The 27,014-nt window shown below is 37.9% G+C and overlaps 1 pseudogene across 1 annotated transcript; it reads left to right on the top strand.

The window, feature by feature from the left end:
* Positions 1 to 664: 664 nt before the first annotated feature.
* On the top strand, positions 665 to 26,053 carry LOC143863341 (F-box protein PP2-A15-like; annotated as a pseudogene). The gene is made up of 4 exons (XR_013240868.1): positions 665 to 679; positions 2,488 to 2,753; positions 4,805 to 4,923; positions 25,708 to 26,053. The product of XR_013240868.1 is annotated as an F-box protein PP2-A15-like (transcript).
* Positions 26,054 to 27,014: the final 961 nt, after the last annotated feature.

Genomic DNA, 27,014 nt, shown 5'->3' with positions numbered 1-27,014 from the left:
TCCGAGAGTTTAAATTGTGAGATTGAAATAGCTATGGAGTTAAAACTACTATAAATAGTGAGAATGACTGTATTTATTAGATTTTAAACACTCGGAACCACTAATTAGACCTAGGAACCACTAATTATACCTAGGAACCACTAATTATACCTAGGAACCACTATTTACCAGTATTTAGTGGTTCCAAGGTATAAATAGTGGTTGACACAATCTAATATTATTTCAGTGGATGTCAAAGTTGCAATGAATGTATGAACAATGGGTTAAATAGTTGTCTAAACAGTTAGATCTCATAGTGGTTCATAGTTTAGATGGCCTAATATTTGCAGGACTTTAAATTGTGAGATTGAAATAGTTATGCAGTAAAATCCACTATAAAAAGTGAGAATGATTGTATTTATTGGATTTTAAACACTCAGAACCACTAATTAGACCTAGGAATCACTAATTTTACCTAGGAACCACTAATTATACCTTTTCACATGTTTTAGACCTGTCTGACGAAATGGTGGAAAGGTCGACCTGCAGGTCGACCTATATTGGTCTTCCTACCTGTTTGGCAAATTCCCACCTGTTTGTACATATGCTATAAAGGTCGACCTGCAGGTCGACCTGCAGGTCGACCTATTATGGCAAATTCGCACCTGTTTGCGAAGAACGTAAAATGGTCGACCTTCAGGTGTGACCCGTACAATACTATTTGCATTGTATTTCATTAGATCACCCTGTGGAAATGATTTTTTAGGCACAACCTATTTGCATTGTGGCTTATCTAATGGACAGTTTGGATCATCCTATGGTGTGGTATGGGTGGGGCCTACGTTGTTAAAAGATGGTGGGGCCAAAAGAAACCGTTGGTGGAATGGTGGGCCCATCTCTGAACAACGTAGGCCCCACCCATACCACACCATAGGATGATCCAAACCGTCCATTAGATGGGGCATAAAGGTAAATATGTTGCGCCCCAAAATATCATTTCGATAGGCTGATCCTAGCCCTTCGATCTAAATAGAAACTACATCTTATGCAACCTCTATAGATTGTAGGGATGTGATCATCCTATGTAAATGATTTTGGGGCACAACCTATTTTCATTGTGGCCCATCAAATGAATGGTTTGGATCATCCTATGGAGTTGGTCGTATAGTAACATTAAGGCCCGTCCACAATATAGGATGATCCAAGCCGTCCATGGTTTGGATAATCCTATAGAGTTGGTCGTACAGTAACATTAAGGCCCAATCGTAGGCCCCACCTATATTTTTCAAATTGAAGCGTAGCGTCCACAACATAGGATGATCCAAGCTGTCCATGGTTTGGATCATCATATGGTGTGGTTTGTACAGTAACATTAACCTAATTTAGGCCCCACATATATTTTAAAAATGAAGTGTACCGTCCTAACCATAGGATGATCCGAGCTGTCCATTTGATGGGCCATAACATTAATGGCTTGTGCCCCAAAAATCATTTGCATAGGATGATCACAACCCTCAAATGTATAGAGGTTTCCATAATAAGCAATTTCTCTTTATATCTGAGGGCTAGGATCATCATATGGAAATGGTTTTTTGGGACAACCTATTTACGATGTGGCCTATCAAATGGACTGCTTGGATCATCCTATGGTCCGGACGGTACACTGTTATAGTGGGTTGGATTTGGGCACCAACTCACCAAGGAGGAGAATTTTGGGGGGGGCCCTCAATTGTTCCTGTTGTGAGGAGAGAGAGAGGTGAGAAATGGTCAAAATGTTAGGTGAAATGCGTTGGAATTTGTTGCTTATTTTATTAGAGGGAAAGGCAACATAAGGGCATTTTCGTCCTAAAACAATCATTGGGATGCGTTTCACCCTTTTTTGAGAAATTAGCCAACTTCACCATTTTTTGAGATTTTAAGATAAAAATCACATTTTTTTGAGAATTTTCCCCATTCTTTAAAAAAAAAAGAAAAAAACAAAAATTCATTAAAAAAAAGGGGTCCGGGTCCACACTTAGTGACCCATAAATTTTCTGACCCGTTTTTTGACCAGGGTCTGGTCATACCGGGCCCGGCCCACCCGTTTGCCAGGTCTAGTTAGGACTTAGGATCATATTTTTTGGACGCATCCTAGCTGTTTGGATCACCTAAATAATGTAGGCCCCACTGTTTTTTTACTAGAAATGTGCACCGAGCGACCGAGGAGGATTGCGTTTTTATAGGTAGATGATAAATTCGCACCCACTCTAGAATGATTCGCACCACTTGTAACGTGAACTGTGCAGACTCTGACGCTTTTTTAGGTGTTCAAGTGGAGCGAATCATCCTGTAGGGGGTGCGAATTTATTATTGTCCTTTTAACTTCCTGTGTGATTGCGATTTGCAAGAAGGGAAGTGGCTTCGTTTCCTGGCTCAAGCAAAACCAAACCGGTAGCAGCGCTAGTCTCCAGAATCTGAAACATCAAGACCCCCAAAAATAGGGTTTTTAGCTCTATCTTTCTCTTTTAGGGGGGGGGGGGGGGGGGGGGCGGGGGGGGGGGAATACCAGAGAGTTGCGTGGCCTGTGTCTTCTTATACCTAACCCCACCAGAGATTTGCAACTTGGCTCGTCTCAACAGAGCTTTTCGCGGCGCGGCCTCGTCGGACTCTGTTTGGGAATCCAAGTTGCCTCAAAATTACCAGGATTTGTTAGATAAGTTCCCTACCAAAATCTCTCTAAAAAAGACATTTTTGCTCTGCTCTCTCGCCCAGTTCCCTTTGATGATGGCACCAGGGTAATTTTATTCCCCTTCTTTGTTTTCATTTACATTTGTATGTTCTTTCCTAGTTTCCTGTTTCTTTCTTTGGCAGTTCAATGTCTGTGGTAGATTTGCACTAGAAGAAGACTCACAATTTCATGTAATTTTACAACCCTAGATAATTCTGTATCCCCCTTTGTTTTGCTTTACATTTCTCCTTTTCTTTCTTCTAATTCTGGTTTAGATCATTGAAATTAGGCCACGTTTGGATACCCACAAGATTTAGATTTGGATTTAGTTGATTTTTTGAACTGGATCAGATCCTTAGATTTCCAAATCAGCTACAACAGTGCAAAAAATTCCGATTTTCAAATCTGTTATTGCAGACATTATTTGGAAATCAATATTTGTGGCAACTTTCTTCACCATCGCTGCTCCTCGTCGTGTTGCTCCGGCAGCAGCAAGACCTCCCTCCCTCCCTCGCTCCCTTTCTTTCTCTCTCTCTTAAAACATGATCATGAACATGATTGATGTGTTTTGTATCCAAAACTCAAAACCAAATCAAAGTACAAATGCATGAGGATTCCAAACGGGCCCAGTGTATTCTTTCCTACTTTCAATGTCTGGTAGATTTGGATCAGAAGAAGAGCCACAATTTTACGTTATTTTACAATCCTAGCTTATTAGGAAACCCTACTGCAATCTCATGTTATTTTACAGCCCTAGCTAAATGGGAAACACTATCACAATTTCATGTTATTTTACAACCCTAGCTAATTAGAAAACCCTATCACAATTAGTCTATTCTTTCTTAATTTCCCCTTTCTTCGTTGGAAATTCGATGTCGGAGGTAGATTTGCATCAGAAGAAGAATCACAATTTCATGTTATTTTACAACCCTAGCTAATTAGGAAACACTATCGCAATTTCATTTTATTTTACAACCCTAGCTAATTAGGAAACACTATCACAGTTCATGCTATTTTACAACCCTAGCTAATTAGGAAACACTATCGCAATTTCATGTTATTTTACAACCCTAGCTAATTAGAAAACCCTATCACAACTAGTCTATTCTTTCCTAATTTCCCCTTTCTTCGTTGGAAGTTCGTTGTCTCAGGTAGATTTGCATCAGAAGAAGAATCACAAATTTCATGTTATTTTACAACCCTAGCTAATTAGGAAACACTATCACAATTTGATGTTATTTTACAACCCAAGCTAATTAGAAAACCCTATTACAATTAGTCTATTCTTTCCTACTTCCCCTTTCTTTGTTGGAAGTTCGATGTCTGATGTAGATTTTCATCAGAAGAAGAATCACAATTTCATGCTATTTTAGAACCCTAGCTAATTAGGAAACACTATCACAATTTCATGTTATTTTACAACCCTATCTAATTAGAAAACCGTATTACAATTAGTCTATTCTTTCCTACTTTCCTCTCTCTTCGTTGGAAGTTCGATGTCTGATGTAGATTTTTATCAGAAGGAGCTAATTAGGATTGAAACTACACAAGGCTGTAATTTCATGCTATTTTACAACCCTAGTTAATTAGGAAAACCTATCATTTCCTCTTATTTGGCTCCAATCCATGAATTATCCAGTAAGAAGAAGAAGCACAATTTCATATTATTTTTCAACCCTGGATAATTAGGCAACACTATCATTTCCTCTTATTTGACTCCAATCCATGAATTATGTAGTGATAGTTCGTTTCACAGTGAGATCTATCCATGCAGTGACGGTATTTATAACTGGCCTTGTTAGTACATTTTACATCAATTGTGGATCAGATTGTAACTTTAGGGCTTCCATTGTTTCGATGGGCTTCGCCTTTGATGGTTGGAATTTGTCATTTGTTAGTTCATCTTGCACATTTTTTTTTTTTGCTTTTTGGTCAATCAATTGATTTTATTGGAGAATAAATGAAATGAAACTACAACCTTGTGTAGTCTCAATTCCCTAACTTGTGAGATGTCCAACTTAGGTCCATTTGATTGCTGGTGGTTGTTGAGTCAGGTTTAGGTTTTTTCTCTTTTTTTTTTCCCTGGATGACCATTTGGTTGATGCACTACTTCTTCAGGAGGTTTGGCTGGACAGAGTTACGGGTGGAATTTGCATGTCTGTTTCGGCAAAAGCTATGTTGATAACAGGGATTGAAGATCGGAGATACTGGAATTGGATTCCCACCGATGAATCTAGGTATATTTCTTAGTTTCTCAGTATTGTGAAAGATTGAAACTTGGCATTCCTAACGATACACACCAGAACGACAATGAATTCCTTTCTTACTTGGTGGATGGATACTCATTTATTCTGACTTGTTTTCCTTAACTTTCATCAAATTGTGGTTTGATAGTTTTATCTTAGACACTCTGTGACAGACTTTTGTAGTTTTGAGATATTGCCTGTCATAGAAGAAACATATTCGTAGACCTTGTTTTCTATTGGAGAAGCTTATGTTAGCTTAATTTAGTTGCTTGATTGTTCAACTGCATATTTTGATTGCATTTCTTGATGATTTTCTTGAAATTCAGCTTGTTTCCTAACTCATGCGCTGCTATGTATCCTATTATCAGTGTAAATGAAGATTATACTTGTTTCAAAATTTTGAGCATTATACTAGTTTCCTGTGTTGGCCTCAATTACGTGGATCAATTATATTTTGTTGTGATCATAAGAGAAAGGGAAGGGAACTTTGGAGATACACGGCCAAAGGGCACGTGTAGAGCTCCACCAAAAACACAAATGTAACACCAAAATAAGAACTCTTTATATATATATATATATGTGTGTGTGTGTGTGTGTGTGTGTGTGTATCAAAACAACTTACAAGAGATTACTACACGTGTTCTCCCTTAAGCCTTCACCCTTGAATCTTCTCCCTAAACTTTCCCTTGAAGTTCATACGTTTACCATCTCTACACAAAGACCCATACTTATAGACTCAAGAGACACCTAAAAATAGCAAATACATTAATCACATTGTTGTAGTTCCCATGAGTCATCCATGAATACTAATCAACAACACAGGAAATCACCATTTGACTCATTGATAATCCAATTAGACATAAAGACTCTAGGAAACACAAAATAACCTTTTATATTTTCCACACACAATAATTTCCTAGAAGACTACAATGGCCTTTAAAAAACCCATGCACATTCATTTTGATTTAGAATTTCCAACAATCCTCCTTAAATCAAAATCCCAAATAGTTTCTAAACTTCATCAACATGATCATTATTTGAACTTGATGAAATCTTCATCTTCAACATAGCAATTTCTCCGTCAAGCAACTCGTTTCGATTCTTCAAATTTGCCACACGTTCTCTTTGTTCCATTAGGTTGTGATGATTAGCATACACAAAGGCGATAGGGTAGTATGCCGGCAAGAAATGAACGACATGTGCTGCACTTTCTTCAAATTTTTTCTTTATGCTTGTCACGTTTCCAAAAAAATTATTGAAAATTCCATCGTTTCTAACTTTAATCGAGGCTTTGAAAATGGGTTCGTGGTGCGGTCCTTTCCAAACAGCATAAACAGGACGTTTTAGCTTCAACTTTTCCGAAGCTTCCATTGGAAATGCTTTGGACGAAGCTTTCACAACAATGGTTTCCACGCTGCAACTGCACAAGCAAAAAATATTGTCGTTGCCTTTATGCAACGCCAATGGGATAATTCAACTCAACTCAACTCAACACCGACGGGATAAAGAAGAAAATTGTTCTTTTTCCCAACACTCATCGGGGCAATAAGAGAAATTCGTTCTCTTTCCCAGAACACAAAATAAGACACTTGTCCTTTCAACCTTGAAATAAGAGAAGAGTACCGTTCCCTTATTCACACCACTAAAATTTTACACCATCCAATCAAATGGAAACATCACAAGTAGATATAGAGAAGAGGTAAGAAGCATGGGTACTCTCCGGAGGCCCACGTACCCGTGTCGGGTGCGTATCGGGTGCGGGTGCTCTTGGGTACTCTTTGGGTGCGTACTGGATACGCACCCGGGTTTGTGTACGTATCGGGTGCGCACTCGGTTCAAATTAAATCGAAAATTACAGATTTACAATAGAGGGGTTGTCCCAATTAACAAAAGGGGGGTTGAATATATCAAAATATCTCTAATATATATATATATATATATATATATATATATATATATATATATATATATCCCATAAATAAAAACCTAACAACTTAGAAGTAATATTAGATTTTGGTGATGTTATTGTTATTTGATTGTTCTCCAATTAAATTGTTTGAATTCTTTAACAAAATATTTATTTTTTTATTTTTATAAATATATAATAAAATATAAAAATATATTATATTCAGCGTATCCTCAATGTACCCGTATCATATTTTTTTTAAAAATCACGTATCCACGTACCCGTATCGTGTCGTACCCGCACCCCGTACCCTTATCCGTGCTTCCTCAGAAGAGAATAGTTTTCTATTCTAACAAAAAATCTTCAACAAATCCTCTCTGTAAACTTGTAAACCTTTAAATGGACTATAATCATTCTAAAAACCTTTAAAATAGATAATCTTTCCAACCCATACACAATCTACTTTGACATATCTCCACTATTTTGACAATAACTCTTTGTAGAAAACTCCGATTGATGATCCGTTTTTTTGTTTGAAATTAGACTAAAAAATCTTTGAATTGGTATATTATATATAAGCCACGTTTTGACTGAAAAAAGTTACTCTGAAAAATAGAATAAAAACGTGCAAAAATCTTGGACTAGTTTTCCAACACAACACACCCTATGCTCTGATACCACTTGTTGGTCCCAATTACATGGATCGATTATTTCTTGTTGTGATCGTAAGAGAAAGGCAAGGGGGCTTTGGAGATACACGGGCAAAGGGCACGTATAGAGCTACACCAAAAACGCAAATGTAACACCAAAATAAGAACTCTTTATATATAAATATATATCAAAACAACCCAAATGTTACACCAAAATAAAAACTCTTTATTAATATCAAAACAACTTACAAGAGATTACTACACTTGTTCTCCCTTAAGCCTTCACCCTTGGAGCTTCTCCCTAAACTTTCCCTTGAAGTTCTTAAGCTTACCATCTTTACACAAAGACTCCATACTTATAAACTCTAGAGACACCTAAAAATAGCAAATACATTAACCACATAGTTGTAGTTCCCAAGAGTCATCTAGGAATATTAATCAACAACATAGGAAATCACTATTTGACTCTTTGATCATCTAACTAGACATAGACTCTAGGAAACATAAAAGACACTTTATATTTTCCACGCACAATAACTTTCTAGAAGACTACGAAGTCTTTTCACAAAAAAATGCACATATTAATTTTGATTTACCATTTGCAACACCCCTCCTTAAATCAAAATTTCAAACAGTTTCTAATCTTCATCAACATGCTCATCATTTGAACTTGATGAAATCTTCATCTTCAACATACCAGTTTCTCCTTCAAGCAACTCGGTTCGATTCTTCAAATCTGCCACACGTTCTCTTTCTTCAATTATGTTACGATGATTAGCATCCACGAAGACGATAGGGTAGCATGCCGGCAAGAAATGAACGGCGATATGTGCTGGACTTTCTTCAGCTTCTTTCTTTGTGCTTGCTACCTTTTCAAAAAAATTATTAAAAATTCCATCGTTTCCAACTTCAACCGAGGCTTTGAAAATGTGTTCCCGGTCCCGTCTTTCTTTCCAAATAGCATAAACGAGAGGTTTTAGCTTCAACTTTTCCGAAGCTTCCATTAGAAATGTTTTGAACGAAGCTTTTTCAACAATGATTTCTACTTATTGGCCCCAATTACATGTATAGATTATATCGTACTGTGAATCTTGTGATCAAAAGGGAAAGTTTAGAGAGAAGCTTCAGGGTTGAAGGCTTAACGGAGAACAAGTGTAGTAATATTTTGTAAGTTGTTTTGATATATGTAAAGAATTCTTATTTTGGTGTTGCATTTGTGTTTTTGATTGAGCTACGTGCCCTTTGGCCGTATATCTCCAAAGCTCCCTTACATTTCTCTTATGATCACACCACGGTATAATCAACCCATGTAATTGGGGTCAACAGGTGGTATCAGAGCTAAACGGTGATACCAACAAGTGGTATCAAAGCATAGGGCGTGTTGTATTGAAAAACCCGTTAAAGATTTTTGCACTTTTTTATTCTTTTTTTCCGAGTAACTTTTTCCAGTCAAAACGAGGCTTATAATATACAAATTCAAAGATTTTTTAGTTTAGTTCCAAAAAAAAAAAAAACAGATCATCAATCGGAGTTTTCTACAAAGAGTTATTGTCAAAATAGTAGAGATATGTCAAAGCAGACTGTTTTTCAAGATTCGAATTTTCAAGAGAAGAAATTAACTTCATGTGTATGGGTTGGAAAGATTATTAATTTTAAAGGTTTTTAGGATGATTATTGTCCATTTAAAGGTTTAACAGAGATGATTTGTTTAAGATTTTTTGTTAGAATAGAGAACGATTCTCTTCTCTATATCTACTTGTGGTGTTTCCATTTGATTGGATGGTGCAAAATTTTAGTGGTGTGAATAAGAGAATGATACTCTTCTCTTATTTCTCAAGGTTGAAAGGACAAGTGTCATCTTCTGTGTTCCGGGAAAGCGAACAAATTTGTCTTATTGTCCTGATGAGTGTTGGGAAAAAGAACAATTTCTTCTTTATCCTGTTGGCGTTGCATAAAGGCAACTATAATATTTTTTGCTTATGCAGTTACACCATTCTATAGGATTCATTTCATAGAGTTTGGGACAAAGGCTTAGTGGAGTTGAGTTGCAGTTGCACCATGGAAACCATTGTTGTGAAAGCTTCGTTCAAAGCATTTCTAATGGAAGCTTCTGAAAAATTGAAACTAAAACCTCCTATCTATGCTGTTTGGAAAGATGTACCGGACCACAAACCCATTTTCAAAGCCTCGATTGAAGTTGGAAACGATGGAATTTTCAATAAAATTTTTGGAAAGGTGGCAAGCACAAAGAAAGAAGCTGAAGAAAGTGTAGCATATGTCGCCATTCATTTCTTGTTGGCATGCTACCTTGTCGTCTTAGTGGATGCTAATCATCGTAACCTAATGGAAGCAAGAGAGTGTGTGGCAGATTTGAAAAATCGGACCGAGTTTCTTGAAGGAGAAATTACTACGTTGAAGATGAAGATTTCATCAAGTTCAGATGATGATCATGTTGATGAAGATTGGAAACTATTTGGGATTTTGATTTAAGGAGGGGTGCTGGAAATATTAAATCAAAATTAACATGCTTGGATTAGTGAAAAGTCATTGTAGTCTTCTAGGAAGTTATTGTGTGTGGAAAATATAAAGTGTCTTTTCTGTTTTCTAGAGTCTTTATGTCTAGTTGGATTATCAAAGAGTCAAATGGTGATTTCCTATGTTATTGATTAGTATTCCTAGATGACTCATGGGAACTATAACTTTGTGGTTAATGTATTTGCTATTTTTAGGTGTCTCTTTAGTCTATAAATATGGAGTCTTTGTGTAGAGATTGTAAGCTTAAGAACTTCAAGAGAAAGTTTAGAGAGAAACTTCAAGGGTGAAGGCTTAAAGGAAAACAAGTTTAGTAATCTCTTGTAAGTTGTTTTCATATATATATATATATATATAGAGAGAGAAAAGTGTTTCTAAGCACGTGCTTAGGGAGCTCCCAAAGCACAAGTGGCTTAAAATGTATATATATATATATATATATATATATATATATATATATATATATATATATATATAGAGAGAGAGAGAGAGAGAGAGAGAGAGAGAGAAGTGTTTCTAAGCACGTGCTTAGGGAGCTCCCTTAGTACAAGTGGCTTAAAAAGCCACCGATTGGTTCTTATGGCGGGTTCACCTCTGCGGGGTCCACAAAAAGCGACCAATCGGTGGCCTTTTAAGCCACTTGTGCTTAGAGAGTTCCCTAAGCACGTGCTTAGAAACACTTTTCTCTCTCTCTCTCTCTCTCTCTCTCTCTCTCTCTCTCTCTCTCTCACACACACACACACACACACACACACACACACACACACACATATATATATATATATATATATATATATATATAGAGGAAAATGATTGTGAGCTTGAAGCTCATATAGCTTATATGAGCTTGAGGGCCCAAACACATGTGGGCCCACATTGTTAGGATGATCCAAAGCATTCATTTGAAAGGCCCTTACATAGATAGGGCGTGTACAAAAAATCAGCTCCATAGGATCATCCTAACCCATCCAAAAGTGGAGGGCAAAATGGACAGACACCGTTTGCCACAAATCTGCCCATTTTTGCCCTCAACTTTTGGAGGGGTTAGGATGATCCAACCGAGCTGATTTTTGGTACACACCCTATCTATGATGGGGCCTTGCAAATGAATGGTTTGGATCACCACAAAAAATGTGGGACCCATGTGTTTGGGCCCTCAAGCTCATATAAGCTATATGAGCTTCAAGCTCACAATCATTTTCCTCATATATATATATAGTAGAAGAGAAAATAAGAGAATTTTTTGTAGAATTACACATCACTCTTTTTGACTTTTTTTAACAAAGGCACCCATTCAACACACATATTTTCAATCCTACGCCCTCCTTTATGCTTTTTAACAAAGGCACCCATTAAAGCCAAATAATTTCAATCCTACCCCCCTCCTTTATGCCTTTTTAATAAAAAAATCTATAGGGTGATCTTAACCATCCGATTTAAGAGGAACAACATATTATGGAAACCTCTATAGATTGGAGGGCTAGGATCAGCCTATGGAAATGATTTTTGGGGCACAACCTATTTATGTTGTGTTCCATCACATGGACAGTTTGGATCAACCCGTGATGTGGTCCGTACAGTTCTTTGTCGGCCCGTGCATCGCACGGGGTTTTTTGCTAGTATATATATATGAGGAAATGGTTTGTGTGCAGCTGCACAGATAAGCTATCTGTGCATGGCTGCACAAACCATGGGGGGGCCACATTTTTTGGGGGATCCGAAGCATTCATTTAGAAGGCCCTTCCATGGATAGGGTGTGTACCAAAAATCACCCCTTTAGGATCATCCTAACCCTGCCATTTGTGGAGGGAAAAAATGGGCAGAAACAGCGTCTGTCCATTTTCCCCTTCAACTTTGATTGGGTTAGGATGATCCTATAGGGCTGATTTTTGGTGCACAACCTATCCATGGATGGGCCTTCCAAATGAATGCTTTGGATCCCCCAAAAAATGTGGCCCCCACCATGGTTTATGCAGCCATGCACAGATAGCTTCTCTATGCAGCTGCACACAAACCGTTTCCTCTCTCTCTCTCTCTCTATATATATATATATATATATATATATATATATATATATATGAGGAAAGTGTTGGTGAGCTTAAGCGCCCCAATCACATGGGTCCCACATTTTTTGTGGTGATCCAAACCATTCATTTGCAAGGCCCTATCATAGATAGGGTGTGTACCAAAAATCAGCTCCATAGGATCATCCTAACCCCTCCATTTGTGGAGGACAAAAATGGTCAGATTTGTGGACAAATAATGTCTGTCCATTTTGACCTCAACAAATGGATGGATTAGGATGATCCTATGGAGCTGATTTTTGGTACACACCCCATCTATGTAAGGGCCTTTCAAATGAATGCTTTGGATCATCCTAACAAAGTAGGCCCCAATGTGATTGGGCGCTTAAGCTCACCATAAGTTTGGTGAGCTTAAGCTCACCAACACTTTCCTCATATATATATATATATATATATATATATATATATATATATATATATATATATATATATATATATAAAGAGTTCTTATTTTGGTTTTGCATTTGTGTTTTTGGTGGAGATCTACACGTGCCCTTTAGACATGTATCTCCAAAGCTCTCTTACCTTTCTCTTATGATCACAACACGATATAATCGATCCATGTAATTGCGGCCAACACGTGGTATTAGAGCACAGGGCGTGTTGTGTTGAAAAAACCAGTCTTAGATTTTTGCACGTTTTTATTCTGTTTTTCCAAGTAACTTTTTTTAGTCAAAACTTGGCATATAATATACCAATTCATAGATTTTTGGGTCTAGTTTACAAAAAAAAAAAAAAAAAACAGATAATCAATCAGAGTTTTCTAGAAAGAGTTATTGTAAAAATAGAGGAGATATGTCAAAGTAGACTTCTTTTCAAGATTCGAATTTTCAAGAGAAGAAATTTCCTTCAAGTGTATGGGTTGGATAGATTATCTATTTTAAAGATTTTAAGGATGATTATGGTCCATTTAAAGGTTTAACAGAGAGGATTTGTTTAAGACTTTTTGTTAGAATAGAGAACGATTCTCTTCTCTATATCTTCTTGTGGTGTTTTCATTTGATTGGATGGTGCAAAATTTTAGTGGTGTGAATAAGAGAACGACTCTTCTCTTATTTCTCAGGTTGAAAGGAAAAGTGTCATCTTTTGTGTTCCGGAAAAGAGAACAAATTTCTCTTACTGTCTCAATGAGTGTTGGGAAAAAGAACAATTTTCTTCTTTATCCCGTTGGCGTTGCATAAAGGCAATGATATTATCTTTTGTTTATGCAGTTGCACCATGGAAACCATTGTTGTATAAGCTTCATTTAAAGCATTTCTATTGGAAGCTTTGGAAAATTTGAAGCTAAAACCTCATGTTTATACTGTTTGGACAGAAGCACCAGACCACTGACTCATTTTCAAAGTCTCGGTTGAAGTTGGAAACGATGGAATTTTCAATAAATTTTTTTGAAAGGTGGCAAGCACAAAGAAAGAAGCTGAAGAAACTGCAGCACATGTCGTCGTTCATTTCTTGCCGGCCTGCTACTCTATCGTCTTTGTGGATGCTAATCATGGTAACCTAATGGAAGAAAGAGAACGTATGGCAGATTTGAAGAATCAGACCAAGTTGCTTGAAGGAGAAATTGCTATGTTGAAGATGAAGATTTCAACAAGTTCATATGATGATCATGTTGATGAAGCTTAGAAACTGTTTGCGATTTTGATTTAAGTAGGGGTGTTGGAAATTCTTAATCCAAATGAATGTGCATGGTTTTTTGAAAAGCCATTGTAGTCTTCTAGGAAATTATTGTGTGTGGAAAATATAAAGTGTTTTTTGTGTTTCCTAGAGTCTTTATGGCTAATTGGATTATCAAAAAGTCAAATGGTGATTTCCTGTGTTGTTGATTAGTATTCCTAGATGAGTCATGGGAACTACAACTATGTGGTTAATGTATTTGCTATTTTTATGTGTCTCTTGAGTCTAGAAGTTTGGGGTCTTTGTTTATAGATGGTAAGATTAAGAACTTCAAGGGAAAGTTTAGGGAGATGCTTCAAGGGTGAAAGCTTAAGGGAGAAAAAATGTAGTAATCTCTTGTAAGTTGTTTTCGTATATATATATATATATATATATATATATATATATATATATATATATATATATAGAGAGAGAGAGAGAGAGAGAGAGAGAGAGAGAGAGAAAAGTGTAGCTACACATACGTGTAGCTAACTTAGCTACACCGACGGCTTAAAATACAGTGGGCCCCACATTGTTTGGGTGATGCAAACCATTCATTTGATGGGCCCTCACATAGATAGGGTGTGCCCAAAAAGTCAGCTCCATAGGATCATCCCAACCCTACGATTTGTGAAGGCAAAAATGGACGTGTAAAAACCTTCACAAATCTGTCCATTTTTGCCTCCACAGTTTGAAAGGTTGAGATCATCCAATGGAGCTGATTTTTTGGGCACACCCTATCAATGTGAGGTCCTATCAAATGAATGGTTTGGATCACCCAAATAATGTGGGCCCACTATATTTTAAGCCGTCGGTGTAGCTAAGTTAGCTACACGTATGTGTAGCTTCACTTAACTCATATATATATATATATATATATATATATATATATATATATATATATATATATATATATATATATATATATGAGAAAACATTTCCTACACACTTGTGTAGGTAAGTTACCTACACACTAGCTTAAAATACAGTGGGGGCCCACATTGTTTGGGTGATCCAAACCATTCATTTGAATGGTCCTCACATAGATAGGGTGTCCACAAAAAATCAGATCCATAGGATCATCCCAACCATTCAAACTATGGAGGCAAAAAATGGACTAATTTGTGAAGGTTTATACACGTCAATTTTACCTCCACAAATCGTAGGGTTGGGATGATCCTATGGATCTGATTTTTTGTGAACACCCTATCTCTGTGAGGACCATTCAAATGAATGGTTTGGATCACCCAAACAATGTGGGCCCCCACTGTATTTTAAGCTAGTGTGTAGGTAACTTACCTACACAAGTGTGTAGGAAAGTTACCTACACACTCTCTCTGTCTCTCTCTCTCTCTCTCTCTATATATATATATATATATATATATATATATATATATACGTGTAGCTAACTTAGCTACACCGACGGCTTAAAATACAATGGGCCCCACATTGTTTGTGTGATGCAAACCATTCGTTTGATGGGCCCTCACATAAATAGGATGTGCCCAAAAAATCAGCTCCATAGGATCATCCCAACCCTACAATTTTTGGAGGAAAAAATGAACTTGTAAAAACCTTCACAAAACTGTCCATGTTTGCCTCCACAGTTTGAAGGGTTGGGATCATCCAATGGAGCTGATTTTTTGGGCACACCCTACCAATGTGAGGGCCTATTAAATGAATGGTTTGGATCATCCAAACAATGTGGGCCCACTGTATTTTAAGCCGTCGGTGTAGCTAAGTTAGCTACACGTATGTGTAGCTTCACTTAACTCTCTCTCTCTCTCTCTCTCTCTCTCTATATATATATATATATATATATATATATATATATATGGGAATGACATGAAAATTGTTTTTCAAAACCTATCATTAAGGGCATTATGACTATATACGGGAGGAATGAAAAGTGTTTTTCATTCCAAATTCAAGAATACGACCGATACGATTGATTGGTCTGTGCACCTCTCTTATTACTTTTTTGTTCCAAAGGTAAGCCTTTCTTGTTGTTAAGGTACAAAGAAAAGAGTAATTATATACGACGCTGCCGTTTTCCACGGGCGCTCAATCTTTTATCAATTGACTTATAGCCTACCTATACCCCCACACCAATCACGAGTTTTTCTCCATTCCTCTCATATATCGTCGTAACGCCCTTAATGATATGTTTTGAAAAACACTTTTCATGTCATTCCCATTTATATATATATATATATATATATATATATATAGAGGAATATGTTCGTGCGCTCAAGCTCTAATAAGGAATGGTGCGCTTGAGTGCACCATTCACATGGGTCCCACAATTTCTGTGAGGATCCAAACCATTCATCTGCAAGGGCCTATCATAGATAGGGTGTGTACCAAAAATCAGCTCCATTGAATCATCCTAACCCCTCCAAAAGTGGAGGGCAAAAATGGGCAGATTTGTGGTCTGTCCATTTTGACCTCCACAAATGGGTGGGTTAGGATGATCCTATGGAGCTGATTTTTTGTACACACCCTATCTATGTAAGGCCCTTTCTAGTGAATGCTTTGGATCATCCTAACAATGTGGGCCTCAATGGTTTTTGAGCTCAAGCTCACAATCCTTTTCCTCATATATATATATATATATATATGAGGAAAATGATTGTGAGCTTGAAGCTCATATAGCTTATGTGAGCTTGAGGGCCCAAACACATGCGTCCCACATTTTTTGTGCTGATCCATACCATTCATTTGCAAGGCCGCATCATAGATAGGGTGTGTACCAAAAATCTGCTCCATTGGATCATCCTAACCCCTCCAAAAGCGGAGGGCAAAAATGGGCAGATTTGTGGCAATCGGTGTCTGTCCATTTTGCCCTCCACTTTTGGATGGGTTAGGATGATCCTATGGAGCTGATTTTTTATACACACCCTATCTATGTAAGGGCCTTTCAAATGAATGCTTTGGATCATCCTAACAATGTGGACCCACATGTGTTTGGGCCCTCAAGCTCATATAAGCTATATGTGCTTCAAGGTCACAATCATTTTCCTCTCTCTCTCTCTCTCTCTCTATATATATATATATATATATATATATATATATATATATATATATAGAGAGAGAGAGAGAGAGAGAGAGAGAATAGAGTTCCTAAGGTGTCACCTCATATAGCTTATATGAGGTGGCGCTCACAAAACATAAGGGGCCCACATTTCTTGGGTGATCGAAACCACTCATTTGAAAGGCCCTTAGATGGATATGGTGCCCACAAAAAATCAGGTCCATAGGATCATCCTAACCCTTCCATTTATGGAGGGTAAAAATGGGCAGATTTATGGAGGTTTATAAAGAGTTCTTTTTTCGGTTACATTTTTGTTTTTGGTGGAGCTCTACTCGTGCCCTTTGGCCGTGTATCACCAAAGCTCCCTTACCTTTCTCTTATGATCACAACACGATATAATCGATCCATGTAATTGGGTCCAACAAGACACTGGGATGAATCCATTTTTCGAACACATCACTTCTAACTGGTGCTTACCATTATGTATTTGTTTACATTTTCATGTGCACGTAAAACACTCCCATAGCTAGAGTTCACCTGACAGAATGAACAAGCTGAAGTTTACTTCACCTTATTTCACTTTTAATTATTGCTTACCATTATTTGTATCTTTACATTTTCATGTGCAGGTAAAACACTCCCGTAGTTAGAATTCACCGGACAAAATGAACCAGCTGAAGTTTACGTCATCTTTGAATAATAATAATTTCCTTAGTATCATTGAGGAACTATTGAGTGAAATTGTAACCAATTTTAAAAAATGTATCATCAAGGAACTACTTGTTTATGTATTCATTCACTGTTTATGTGTAATTCCTGACCAACTTACTCATGCATTGAAAATCACTGGCTCTGTGTTAGGAGCCCCCATTCATTGGATTCTGGAGGCCATATTGCCTGAATAACACAGCCCCATGAGTTACACTGGCAATTTTTTTATGTGAGTTTTGACAGCTCATTACTTCTGTCAATCTTGACAATCTTAGGACTGCAAAGGAAGCACCTCGTGATTGTTCCCGTTTTCGAGCCATCAGTCTAATTGCCTTCTCTAAACTGTATTTGGTTCTTATTGGGTTTTGAGAACATGAGAAGGAAAAGTCAAGAAATTTAGTTTTTGTTGATTCTGCCAGCTTAGTTTTGGCCTTGTTACGAACATATTTTCATGTGGATTAGTTTCTCAGTTGACTTGGTAGATCACTTGTGTAGAGTATACAGCATCTAAATGTTACATGTGCCAATCAACATGTGTACCTTGAACTTGGCCATAGTTTTCTTGAATCTGGTCTAGCTGTAGGTGAAATTGTTGAGCTAAGATGAGTCAATGTTCTAGCTCATCTTGGGTCCTAGTCAACTTGACTCGAACTTTCTAAGTCAGACCAACTTTGTTCTTGTTAGGACATAATTTTGACTAGTTTATTGTCTCAGTTGACTCTTTTTTGAATGGTAATTGTCATAGTTGACTTCCTAGCCAAATTCTGTAGATTATGTATTTGTCTAATAGTTTGTTTTCCTTTCGAAATAATGGGTCAACACATACTTCAAACTAGACAAGTAATCTTAGACTAGGTTAGGCCAAGTTTGCGAATCATTGTTGCAGTCTGCCCCATAGTTATTGGAAATGCCTAGGTGAGGGGATGTGTTTTAGTGAAAACAATTTTTTTGGGTGGGTGGTGTTGGGAAACCTTTCAGACAACACACAGGAAATGTTCCTAAATTTTGCGAAACATAGATTGGAACACTCTCAAGTTTTCTTAAGTTTGAAGCAAAAACATTTATGGCATGGATCCATAATGCATTTGAAACAATATTGGGGTCATGATGAAACAAATGGGGAATTAGGCGGACGCGATTGGTAAAAAAGGGTACGCGATTCGAAAACATGGGGGGGATTATTAAGAATATGGGTGGAACTCGGACCAAGTTGGGGCTGGTTGGGGCCAACCTAAAGCACAATCTGGGGTAGCATTACCTCATCCCTTACCCGATCCAACCTGATGCAGGACAATACCTAATTTAGGGAGATTCCTACACTCCTAATGGGATAAATGCTTTAAGAAAGATTTAGTGTTATTAACATGGAAGACTCAAACACCTAAAGAACTAACCTATGGCTGATTTGGCTCTAATTTTTTTACGGGGCAGCAGCAATAACGAGACGTTATATGCTTTCAATAATTAGAAAAATCACAATTAACAAGAAATAAATCTTATGCAAATTAATCAATAGGTAAAAGATCCTCTAATCTAAGTGGATTGTTAATGGCAAAATTAGTCCTAAACTAGGTTTTACGCATGCAACCGATTAGAAGAACTAAAAGCTAATGCAAATACCAATGAATTAGATGTAAACAAGCATGAAAATAATAATAATCAATGAAGAGCATCCGAAAATTATCAACAGCCGTTAGGGGTTCAAAGCAGTCCAGATTTAGACTAAAAGGGTATTTCGGTAATTTTACAGATTTGGAATTTTGGGGTTATACTGCTGTCCAGATTATAGTTATGATCTAGAAAGGTAAAATGAAGTAAATCTAGGGTTTAGGGAGGGGTTTTGATGGTATGTTTAGGCTAGGGATCTCAAAAACTAGTTTTAGCCTTTTAGGCCTTTAAAAGGGTGAAAATCTCAACTTGGCTCAAAAGGGGTTTAGGGTAAGGGATCTTGAATGTTTTAGCTGAGGTTTAATCTCAAAATCAATCCCGCAAAATCTCAGATTGAGATCTTAAAGAACAAACAAGATATATGGATTTTGGTTTTTTTTCAACTTTAGGGTCCAAAACACAAAAGAAACTTGAAAGATTGATGTACTAACCTTGTTGTGTAGATTTGATAGAGAAAGAGAGTAGAGAAGAAGAGAGAAGATGAGAAGGATGGTTCCAAACCACCAAGAAGAAGAGAGAAGAAGAAAACCCAAATTTCTGGCTTCAAGCAAAACGTCAATTCTATTCAATATTCAAAAGTCCCTTACATTGCTTTCATAAGATGTATTTATAAGAAAAGAAACCGTAGAAGATAATTTAAGACTTGAGCAACTAATCTCAACCATTCATCTAATCCAAAGTAAACTAAATAAAGTTAAAAAGCTAAAATAGTAATACTGAAATAGAACTATACCACTTCCTAAAAACACCCATAACTTGCTCAAATCACATCCAAATCATGTGATCTTGGGCTCATTAAATAGATAATTGAAAAACCTTTCTAATAATACCAAATACACGCCAAACGAATGAGATTTGATGCCTAAAAAGTAGGCTACAAATAAAATGAAGAAAATAGAAATAAATAATAAAAAAAGGAAACCCATGTCTGTGGCCCATGCTAGAATCTCCACCATCAGTCTCATCCCCCATGTCTGTGCTTGTAAACCTTGAATTCTTTTGCATTGTTGATGTCCCCATTGCAACTTTAGCCTCAGGTTGAGGAGAGTCAATCATAACCCAACTTGCCTCTAAATGTGCAACCCTAGTCCAACTTGCCTCTAAATGTCTCAACCCTAACCCAACTTGTCTAACCTGATTTTCCAAGTAAGGTCCAAGTTGGATTGGGTTGGGTTCGGGTTGGTCTGAGGCAAAAAATAAAATAAAAAAATATAACCCTAAGATTTTGAAAATTCACGGTAAAATTAGGGGAATGGAATCGTGTACGGCTGCCCCAGGCTTCAACGCTAACCCAACCCAAAATTAAGTCAAGTTGGCTTTTCCAACCTTAACCAAATCCTACCCAAGCCAAAATCGGGTTGAGCTCGTCAGGTTAGGTTTGAGCTCAACCCAAGTTGCACTCATAATTGAGAATTGACGGGGAAACAAAACCCTTTGAGAAAAATAGTGTGTGCATGAATGCCGCCTCTAATTTTAGTAAAAAAAACAAAGGAAAACATAAACGCACATGCCATTCAAAATAGCCAACAATACAAATGCATATATTTATGTCTAAAAGCTTGTAAAGAAACAAGCTAACATATTTTGTACATAGACACAGAAATCACACAAAAAACTAATGCAAATACAAATTAAAAATGACAATAAAAAATCTAGAGAAATAAAAAATAAAATAAAATAAGTAAAAGTGGACATATCAGTAACCTGGCATGTGATTCTGGTGCTCAAGAACATTCAACTAGCAATATCTACCCCCCCACCCACGCACACGCACGCACGCACACACACAAAAGAAAAACATGCATTTAGTGCGCCACTTAAGATTTCCTCTTACCTATACGGTCTTGCATCTATTGTCAATCCCACCCGCTCGATCACGGGCTATAAATTTCATAATTGATATTTTCTAGAGAATTTTTGCCAAGGTACCCTTGCATAGCCCACTGCCACATGTACGTGCTTTAGAAGCACTTCTTGAAAAGTGTTCCTTTCCAACTTCAAACACTCTTTATAGGTGTTCTTATGTTTCGGAGGTTCTTATTATATGTGTTAGAAGCATTTCCCACACTGTTTAGGTGTGTTCTTATATGTTTCTCTAACATCTCGTACTTGTTTCCCTTGACGCATCCCTATCACTTCACAAATGTTGCTTATATGTTTCCAAATGTGTTTCTCACATGATTTTTTTATTATTTCCCTGTTTCTTGCTTCCTGCTTCCATTTCCCACTTGAATGCTTGGCTCTTGTTTTGCTTCCTAATGTAGTAACCATGTACAGCCCAAACTATTGCATCAAGTTTTTAATGTGGAGGGAGCGTAAGACTCTTTACTTTTCCAATACTAGACTGGTTGCCAGATTGAATGATCTAGGTGCTGTTCATGAATAAGAGAAAGCATCTGATGCAAACATACCAGCACCGATTGCTGCAGTTATGGTTAGTGACAAGTTAGAGAATGATTCAAGTTCAAATTGAAGTAAAATAAATAGTCGACGTAGATTTCAATCTATATCGGACGCAATTTACTTCTTATTTATGTATTTTATGCCATTATATTCATATTAGTTGCTTGAATCTTTAGAGCTTCTCCTATTTGTTTAGCTGTGTATGTCCTCTTCAGTTTTCTTCCTTTGCTGCTGCTGCTGCTGTAGTTTAAGGATTGACCTGACAGTGCGCAGCTATGCAAATATTAAATGGAACCTTCAGCCAGCTTGAAACCAGTCCGTATTGATGTAAGTATGATCCGAATTCTCCATTTTGCTGCCTATGATAGAGATGGACCCAATCTGTGTACTTATCCAAATACTCAATCCTGCTTTGGTTGGTTTTGCTTTCCGAACTTTAGTTGTACACATTTCAGAATTCTGAATTGCATGTAGTTGGCCTAAGGGTTGCATTTTGTCATATCCTTCTTAGAGTAAGTTGATTGCCATACTGGATACTGTGGGTGTTGTCCATCAATTAGAGGAAGTGTCAATGATGGAATTCTGTTACAGTTTGATCTGATGGAGCACTATTGATTATGCCTTGATTGGGACCATCAATCAACTAGGAATCAATCCACAGTGAAGTGAAATACCATCCCAATTTTCCATTTAGCTTCCTATGATGAGGGGGGCCACTCCAAATGTCTCTTTAACAGCAGGAGAAGTTAAAGTCAGAGGAGAGAGGAGAAAGGATTGGAAATGAAAGGAAAAGAAGAGGAAGGGGGGGATGGATGGATGGATATGGGAAAGCTTATTTCAGACCAAACATGGCTAAATATAGTGAAAGTGGTTAATTTAAGGTATAAATCTGTGAGGATGAGGATGAGGCCAAAGTGATAAAACCTGTGGAGTTGAATTCCCCTACCAATTAACAGTAATGCCTAAACCTCCAACTCAGAAGACAATTCTTCATCTTCATCTAAGATTATATCTTTTGAGCTTTAGTTTCTGAATCAAGAAATGACGGAAGATTTGGAGAACAACAAAACGGATGCTGCAACCAAGATAGGTATCTCAGTGGAGGAGAAAAATTTGAAGCTTTGGCATTGTTCACTAAGGCGGTTGGACGGAAGGCTTCCCCACACGTGGAGATTCTCAGAGTTCATTGATGAGACTGTGTGGAGAGCCACCTGGTTCGGTTCAATCATGTTTGGAGGTGAAAGTCGGGTGCTTTGTTTACAGCAATGTATTTAAAGCAATGTGCTTCATCACTGCAACAAGCATATGGTGGAGTACAAACCAATCATGGTTGGCTAACGGGGAGGCAGACCGTCTTGTTAGAGCCGGAGTGGAGCATTCATCCCTGGAGATATTCGATTTCTTATTCCCTGATGATTGTATTTCTTGTAGCTTTTTTATCCTCTTTATGTTTTCTTTCGCTCTCGACCTTCTCGTGGTTCTCTCTCTCTCTCTCTCTCTCTCTCTCTCTCTCTCTCTCTCTCTCTCTCTGTTTTTTTGAACGGTCCATGGTTCTGTTTCTCTCTTTTAATAAAACTCCATCATTTCAAAAAAGAAGAAGAAAGGAAGGTAACAAACAGCGGAGAACATGAAAGACATACAAAAAATAGTTAATGATGATGGCCACCATTACTTGGAATGTGAGGGGATTGAGGCCTAGCACGAAGGTCAAGTTAGTTAGGAATTTGAGAGTCTAGACACCCTGTGGTCTTATATTGTAGGAAAACCAAAAGAGGGTCTGTTCTATCCGGCTGACCCGGGTTGTCTGTGGTTCTTCATATAATATTGACTCGATCTCTCTTCTAGCTACAGGGTGATCCAGTTTCATGCTAATTTTTGGTATATGGATTTGTTGGTCATGGAGGATAGCAGAACCGAAAGATTTGTGCTTACGACTATTTTCATAAATTGATGGAATGATTTCAGGTGGATGATGTCTTCTGTCTATTGCCCTATTGACCCTAGACAGCGTTGGAATTGTGGGATGAAATTAAGAAAAAAAGAAAGAAAGACGTGGAAATTGTTTGAGGCTCGATTTGGATAGCAAGAGATTAAAATGCAGGAATCTTTGATTGTTATGAAAGATTGGGGAAAGAGTAATATGGCGTTGGTTATTTTATAGAAGCCTCAAGGATCCATAACTTGATTATCTTAGTAACTTGCTTTTCATCTTGGGAGAATGCTTTGTTTCCCAGTGTATGAAAGACCGGAGGGGCATTTTCTCAGTTAGATCCTTCTAATCTCTCCGAGGCAGACATCCTTTCCTTAGCAACAGGTTTATTTGGCTCCAGTTTCCACTAGAATCCAAGCCTTCTAATGTGCGATCATGCTTTTAAAAAAAAAATCGGCACAGTGGACAGGCTCAAGGTGCAAATTTTAGATGGCAAATAGCTGCGTTATGTGTTTGGATGAAGAAACCATTGAGCACCATTTCCTCCACTACAAAGCGGTTTCCTCCTTATTGTATCGATGTAGTGTGTTTTTTACCAGTTTGAAATACAATGAGTGCTGTTGAAGTCTGTCATGGAGTGTTTTTGATAGTTAAGGAACGGGTTTCATTTGATCTATGGGAGCTTATTCCGTTTGCAGTGATATAGGGAATTTGGGAAGAGATGAACTTTCATGCTTTATGAGGATAGAGGTACTTTGATGGCTTGGACGGCTGGAAGATCAAATTCAATGTGGCTAGTTCGGTGACGATTGGAAAAGCATTTTGGGGGTTTTCTATGAACACCATTCTTAGGAATTGGAAATCTATCATGATGAGAAAATTCTAAATATTAAAGTTGCAGCTAGATGTTTCCCCCTCAACCAAACTCCCCTAAGTTGCTGTCAACGGTTGCTCACTTGACAGGCCCCCAGTTAGTTGGCATTGATGGCCGCGTTCTTCATTCCTATTCCAGACCACGGTGAGGAGGATTGGAGGTGGAAGGAGACTCTTCAAACATCTTTTCTTGGGCCAATGGATAAAGCATAGGGCCTTGGGAACTCACGAAGTATATCGGTTAGATCCATGGGATGATCAGAGGGCCCGAGATTACGTTCTCCCATTTCCCAGGTAGTGCTAACGATCTTGCGGACAGATTAGCGAAATCAAGAGTATCGAGAGATCAAATGTTTCGGGGATGCCTTTGCCCATTGATGTTTGTAAAATTTTCTCTTAATAAAATCATTATCTTTCAAAAAAAAGGAACTTCTCATCATTGTCAAGGGTCGCGCCTTCTGCACCGGTTTGACGGGGTTTCCTTTGGAGATCCTGTCAAAGTTTAACTTGTAGCATGCTTATTGGGGTGGATACCATTAAACTTGGCTGGTTCGGAGGAGTTTATTCTGGGTATCTATCTAGCTCTATAAGTTGAAGAGCTGAAGCTCCAAATTGTTTTCAAAAGAAGGCCTAGAGCTCAGTTTCGCTAATTCAATGATGTATGCATGGGCTCTTAACCAGATTTGGGAGATTCTGGTTTGAGAACTATGAAAGACAAGCTCATTTCTTCTCCTCCATTTACGCCAAGCAACAATGAACTGAGCTATGAGCCAGATTATGCAGATTCTCCCAGATTTGGTGGCATGAAGGTGCAATTGGGCGATGGCTTCTTTTGAGGAGTTTCGATGGGTGAGATATACGGAGAGGTGGTCTCCAAGGGCTCTCCAGAGGAATAGAAGATGGCGTCCTCTTTGACCTTATGTCTGAGGCACTTACGGAATCGGGTGATGTTAATTGAAAGGACCTTAGCCATGGAAGGCAATAACTCCATGCTCACTTGCCACTTGAATACTCAAATTTTGCACTGGCAAGTGTTTGTCCATATCTTCTTCCAGAAAGGGTGGGGTGGGCGCATATTTAATTGGGTCAGATAGGCACTTTTCACAGACAAGTCTATCATTTGTACACTTTTATCCATCATATGTAATTGGGTCGCATATGTAATTGTGTACTTTTCACAGCAAGTCACATCGGCACTTTTCACAGACAAGTCTATCATTTTAGCCGAAATCCCAAAATTTCCGGAATTTCGGCCTAAATTCAGAAAGGCGCTCCAAATGTTGTTTTTTTGGGCCGAAATTTCTGCATTTCTTGTTCTTGCTTTGCAGGTTCCATGTGGTAGCTTTTTTGCATCAAATATTGTGGTTTGAAGTAGATGGGTCAGTGAAGTTTCGCTCCCCTGCCGGTGTGTACAGTCTGTCATTCAGGCTTCACCTTGGAAGATTTTCGTGTCTGATTTCGAGCATGTTCATGGGTGGGATATAAAGCCCGTACGATTCGAGCTATCTACTTCAGATGGTCAGCAAGTGTCATTGGAGTGCTGTTTGGTTTCGCTGATTCAATGATGTAATGTACTGAGATGCTTTTAGCTTTTCAGAATTAGCTTGTTTTTTGTTTATATATTAACTGAGATGCTTTTGTCTATATATCAATATAGAAAAGGCAGTTGTGAGAGATGGGCGAGAAGGAAACAGGGCTGCTGATTTCTTATCTAAGATCTCTTGCCCTTGTAAGGGTCTTCCAATCCCCCCTTCTGTTATTCCTCATGAACTGAATGTAATCCTTCTAGAAGACTCCTATGGAGCCGTTTATAACCGTATGTAATCATTTTTCTTTTGAATAAATTTTGGTGGGGGTCTGCCTAACCCCAAATTACCAATCAAAAAAAAAAAAAAGAAAAAAGAAAGAGAGATGGGCGGAGAGGGAGAGACTTGAAAAGATGGGGGGGGGGGGGGGGGGTGGAGTGAGGGGAGCATGAAAAGCCCCTGAAAAACAGGGGAAAAAAAACCAATTGGAAGTAGGCCATGTTTGGCAACCTTGGAAAAAATATTCCTTGGAATATTTTCAGGGCCAGTTGTGATAGATGGACTGAAGAGGAAGAAACTTTGGGGGTGGGAGTGAGGGGGGCATTAAAAGCTCGTGAAAGGGATGATCCAAACCGTTCATTTGTTGGGCCACAACATAAATAGGCTGTACCACACTACCAGATAGATCATTTCCAAAGGATGTTCAAAACCGTCCATTCGTCGGATCCCAACTCCAGCGGCTATGTCCTGAAAATCATCTCTGTAGGGTGATCTTAAACCTTTAATATGGAGAAGTTTTTATACTGTGTCGTCCTTTTTAAACATCTACATATTAGAGGGTTAGGATCATCCTCACCGTCAATTTAAGTTAGGGTCCAATGTATGAATGGTTTTTTACGTTCAATGATGCGGACCCACTGAGTTGTTTTTGGTGTACTTTGAACGTATTTGTTGACACTATGCTCTAAATTTTTATGAGAAAAAGGTTCCTATTTATTTTACAAAATGACAAAGATGTTGTTATACATGTACAAATGGCAATATAAGGAGAATGTCTTATGATGAGAAAGACATCACCGTCAAATCAATGGTAAGTATAACTTTAGAAT

Source organism: Tasmannia lanceolata, unplaced genomic scaffold, assembly GCF_043159265.1.
Source record: "Tasmannia lanceolata isolate RefF3 unplaced genomic scaffold, GAP_Taslan_0.1 ptg000044l, whole genome shotgun sequence".
NCBI classification, from domain to species: Eukaryota; Viridiplantae; Streptophyta; class Magnoliopsida; order Canellales; family Winteraceae; genus Tasmannia; species Tasmannia lanceolata.
This window is presented reverse-complemented; position numbering and strand designations above follow the sequence as displayed.